Source organism: Myxine glutinosa, chromosome 4 (genome assembly GCF_964187855.1).
Source record: "Myxine glutinosa chromosome 4, kmMyxGlut1.1, whole genome shotgun sequence".
NCBI lineage: Eukaryota > Metazoa > Chordata > Myxini > Myxiniformes > Myxinidae > Myxine > Myxine glutinosa.
In genome coordinates, this window is record NC_136264.1 from 17888787 (window position 1) to 17894786 (window position 6000).

Below are 6000 nucleotides of genomic sequence, written 5' to 3' on the forward strand. Positions count from 1 at the left end.
AAAACACTTCCATACACCAGTAGTGTATATATGTTGCTTCTGGGACACTCTCATTTTCCCATTTACTTACATGTTAATTTTCCTCTTAACCTCATTGCCCATTAACACCTCTATTTCTCCCACCCTCATCTTTATGAACCTTTTGTCTATAGTACCTATCCTTAATGTTGTTCATTAGACCACTCAAACACTACAAATATTTGTTTTCCCTTATAGACCTATAATCCTTCTTCTACATATCATTTGGTAGATTATCTTTGACCCACTCAAACATCGACCCATTCACTTACATGTTAATTTTCCTCTCACCTCTTTACGAACCTTTTAGTCTGGTTGGTACTTGGTTCTATCATTTATATAATAGTAAAAAGGCGGCGGTAGCCCGTTAAAATCCCTAACCCCCCTTTTTAACTTATCACTTATATACTTATATAACCATAAGGGAGACTATCAATTCCATTTTCTAAAATAAACCTCTTATCATCAAAAGCCCCCAATGCTTTCTTATTCACCTCTTCTGAATATAATTTATGTTTATAACTTCTTATTCCATTAATCTTTCTAAACTCTTCTTTCTTTGTTGTTAAACAGTTATAATAATCCTTAAAGTTTATTGTTTCTTTAATAACATTTTTCTTTACACCTTTTAACTTCTTATCAGTCTTTTCAACGTTATTCACAATGTATTTATAAGCATAAGCCTTAGACCTCAATCCCACAAATTCACTCATGACATTTCCTCCTAATTCATCCTTAAACTTTCCAATCACCATTTTATTTTTAGAAGAGAACAACTCACTCTCTGGACTGTAATTACTAGTGTCATAGATATTAATGTCCTTTTTCATGTCTGAATAAACATCATCAGTATTAATTTGCAAAATAAAACTATCTGTATCCATATAAAGTAGATTAACATCATTTTGATATTTCTTCCTCAAGTTATTATAAAAGTAATCATACATTAATGACTTTGATAAATCAAGAATTGATGTTCCAATATAAATAGGTTTGTTCATTTCAATACTCTCTTTAATCATATGGATCGCACAAAAGTTCTCAGTAAAGACCTCAGCTCTAGTAAAACTCGGTCAATTAATTAATTTTGATGCTTGTTTCCAAGATGTTGATAGTCTGATATTTTGTCTTTTTCTCACATTTTCCATGGTCTTACCAAAGACCACATTATTCATCAATTTATAAAAGTCTTTCTCAAAATCTGTTTTTGACTCTGTTCTTCTTTGTGTATTAAAATCAATGTACCCCTTTAACCAATGACTTTGATTGAACTTTAGAACCCCATGAATCTTCTCTACTCTTAGACCTTTTGATAAATATTGTCGCAAATTTCTTTGGTGTAGAACATAATTTTTCTTGTTATATAATGTAGTAAGTAATTTTTCTGTTGATTCACCTATATTAAATGATTGTTGATAATCACTTAACCACTCCTTCTTTGGACTTTCCTTTTCACAAGCAAATGGGAGATCTTTGTGTAGGTTATGAAGTTCCTCTGGATATTTCAAATCGACCTCAAAATAATAACCAACCTTTGAATCATCCAATTCTTTTTGTGTAGAGATACATACATCTTGTAAAACCTTTTTGTAATCTTTTTCCTTTACCCATCTAAGTTTTCCATAAGGAAGAGCCTGAGACATTGCCCAGCCATACAGGTTGTTCGCATCATAATACATCAAGTAGGAGCTCTCTACCGATGGATCATAATTTGGAATGTACTTGTTATTTGCTTTAGCATATCTCTTTGAACAGACTTGTGAAATTCCTCCTCTCTTTGCCTTTTCAATCATCAAAAGCATATCAACATCGGTTATCAAATCCAAAGCTTGTTTTGTCATTTTCAACATCACGCTCCAAGCTAATCCAGGAGCAGTGTAATAGTGAGCAGGATCCAATCCATATCCAGAATGACAGATTGTTCTGAAAGCCTCAAACACATCAGCCAACAAAAGCACATCAGTTTTGAGGTACAAATCGTGATACTCACCAAGATTCTTAATGTTATATTTTTTCCAAACATTTTGTGCATGTACATAATCTTTATCAGATATATGACTATTATTTAATTTGTTATAGAAATTTTCTTTTAAAGGAAGTTGTGTTTCATTGAATCTCTCAAATGAGTCCATATAGTCATAGGGGTAAATTCCCTTTTGTGTTAGTAAATCTTTATCTGAAAAATACTCTGAAAGACATGGAAACTCTTTTAGATTTTGAACTAAGTTAGCCAATGGACTTGCCATGAACTTAAATGTATCAAGAAATCTGATATGAGTTATAGGAGATGTGTGAATTGTTTTTGTGAATGAAATGTATTTCTGATCCATGTTAGGAATTGCTGAAATGTGTCCAGATGTCTTTGAGAGTTCCTTGATAAATAGATGTGTATCATAATGAGCGTTGTTATGAAGAAAGACAGGAATGAAAGAGGGGAGTTTGTAATTAATATTACAACTTTGATGAGCCGGACCTCTATATTTACCAGTGAGATGACAATGATCTCTAACATTTAGACCTTCACCAATTTTTTCCTCACAAATATGACAGGCAACCTTTGGCTGTCTAAATTCTCTTTTTTCTTTACTTGTTAAGGACATTGGTTTATTGGTTTCTCTCATTATCTTGGTTAATCGAACACAGTCTTTTTCTAGTCGTTTCACAAACTCCTCTGGGGTATTTGAGCCTCTATACTCCTCTAACTTGTTATATTTATCACCAACGGATGATTTGATATAATAACAAAAACCGCAAGGAGTATGTTTTTGATATTTATTTGTGTATGATTCTTTTGGATCTGGAGAAGCAGTATCTATTTTTTCTAGAATACTTTCAAAATCAGCATATATAACAAATGGATGTTTGATCTTTTTATTTTTATCTTTGAATGTGATCTTTGAGCCTTCTTTAGGCATATTGATTACCATTGATTTATGTTCGCCACAATAATTTGAATGTTTATCTAATCTTTCTTGTGTATGGAAGAAGTTAAGACAACGCAAACAAATATATATTTTATTTGTTCTCTTACATACTTGTGGTTTTATTAATTTAGCAATATCTTTGATGTATGTATAATGTGAATTTTCCTCTGAATTAAAATATAGAAGATTAATATGAGTTTGTTTACAATTGTCAGAAAGCTTTAAAACCTGAATGTTGTTTGTTTCTGTGAGACCATAAACATTAACTGATAAATTATTCATCTTTTCAAATTTAGGAATATCATTTAAAGCCATAGAAAACTTTAGATCTTTCGTATTTAATGTATTCTCATATTTTTTATAATGAGATACTCTTTCATCATGAAAATGTGGAGGATGTAAGTGTGCTAAAATAGACCAGAGAAAACATTTATTGTCTTTATTTTTGATATTGATAACTGCTTTTCTATTTTTAATAACACTGGGTAAATCAATGTAAGAAGAAGCTTTTAGAGGATCTGATTTAAGAATATGAATGTCTATGTAAATAATTTTTCCTATATTGAATCCACTTCCTACGATTGAATTATCCACATCTTGCTCTTGTTTAATAAGTTCATCATAGACTCCTGCTGTTTTAAAATCTTGATATGAAGATATAAAGTGTGGCTCAGTTCTCATGTATGGTGTATCTATAACTCCTTCGTCCTTTGTCATTTCTAATTTTACTCCCATATAAAATTTAAGTGGTTTCATTTCTTTTAGTGTTTTTTCAATCAATGTTTGAACAGCAGGTTTGACTATTTATACAGCATCAACTATAGACTTTGGTTCGGGAGGTTTGAAGTTAAAGATTCGAATCCTGATATGTCTTTTGAAAGCACCATCAGTATTTTTAATAGTAAACAATTTTGACAAGTGTTTGTTAGTTTTAAGATGGTCTTTAAACCCCTTCTTGAGGATGGTTGTTTTACAGACCTTACAATGTTTTGTTTTAGGTGGAAGAGGGGAAAGTTTGTTAAGAATGTTGTATGTATGTTTTGCGGTGAAAATATGTTGTTTATAATATTTTACTTCCTTCTCGCAAGTATCACAATAAACCATATTTATAGCGTGAGAAAACGTGGTGTTTTATATATATCACTGTGCTTAAAATAAAACACTTTTGAGCTTTACAGCTCCGTTTTATATATATCGCTGTGCTTAAAATAAAACACTTTTGAGCTTTACAGCTCCGTTTTATATATATCGCTGTGCTTAAACTAAAACACTTTTTCACTCAGAATCATCTAAGTCATAACTATCACATGAATACTCAGAATCATACTCAGTCATCAATAAAGCTACTCTCATAACTATCATTTGAGCACAAACTATTCGTATCATAACTATCATCTGTGTTCAATGAAATACTATCATCACCATCGTCCGAGTTCAATGAAATACTATCATCACTATCGTCCGAGTTCAATGAAATAGTAAAATCTTCACTGCTGTAATGACTCATATTTAATTAGCAGAAAAAACCTTTCCATCCATACCAATATACTTTCTTTCATTAACGGATTCAATCTCTACATTTTTAATATCAAAAGTTATCTTTAAATAATCTCTAACTATCATAGAACGAAATGACATTTCACCAGAAATATGAACATCATTCATTTTACTTAGATCTACACCCTTTGGATTATTAAAGTAAATACAAATTTCTCCACGAGTATTGTTGATGGTCTTATCATTCTTTTTCAAAGTATCGTGGTCAATCACTTTTTCAAGCTTTGAATAAATTGCCAGGAGTAGAGGAGAAACTTTTGTTAGATTTACTTTAATGGATGTCTTTCCAGGTATAGTTAGAGCTCTTCCTTTAAATGAAATAGAGGGGCTCATGTTATTTTCCATAACTGGTTTTACCCAAAAATTCCCATATTTATCTTTGTTCAATTTAACATCTTTGACATATTTTTCTATGTCTTTCACCGAAGTAGAGATTGATTGAAATTTGTCTTTTGTGCTTTGAAACATTGTATTTATTAATGAATAAACTTGCGTTTAGTTTAAGTAAAAATTTACCATATAAATATGATAAGTTCTGAAGGATATTTAGAATTTCCAGACTCTCCATATGATAAATTAGAGAATTGTCCGGCTTGTGATAGAATAGGGCTTAATAATGAGGGTTCATATAAACAATGTATTTTCTGTGATTTAATTTTAATTAATGATAATAAAAAATATATAAAAATATATAACTCTTTTAAATTAGAACCAAAAATGAATTACTTTACAAGATTAATAAGAGAGATGAATGTTAAGTATTGTGATGATAATACACCATTTCTTTCAAGGGAAGAGACTATTTGTATTGAGGAAATGTATAAGGGTTTAATGATATTTATTATTCAAAATAATTTTAATGGAAATGTTAATACAAGATACTATATAAATAAAATAATGAATTATTTTGAAATTAAACCCGAACTCAGGATAAAATATAGAGTTTCTAAAATAGCTCAAAAAAAGTTAGATGACTTGTTTTCCAAATATATAAATGAATGATTTTTTACCCGTTTGGGAAAATAAGATAAAATTTAATAACCATAAAAACATTCCAAATTCATTGAGATGTCTAATAGTTGGTTCAAGCGGATGTGGAAAAACCTGTTTACTTTTAAAGATGCTCCTTGGTCCTAATTTTTTAGATTATGATAATTTAATAATTTTTACAAAGTCTAGTTTTCAACCCGAGTATCAACTACTCTCACAGGGTTTTAATGCAGGTCTTAAAAAGGAAGACATTATCGGTTTATTTAAACTTCAAAACAAACTAAATGATTATAATATTGAAGATATAATACAATTATTTTGTGATACACAGAAATCAAAATCGAAACCAAAACCCATAACTTGTATTCTCAGTGATAATACGGATGATATACCTTCACCTCAAGATTTAGATAAATCAAAAAAGAACCTCGTCATCTTTGATGATTGTGTTAATGAGAGAAACCAAACAGTAATGGACAGCTACTATACAAGAGGGAGACATTCTTCTTGT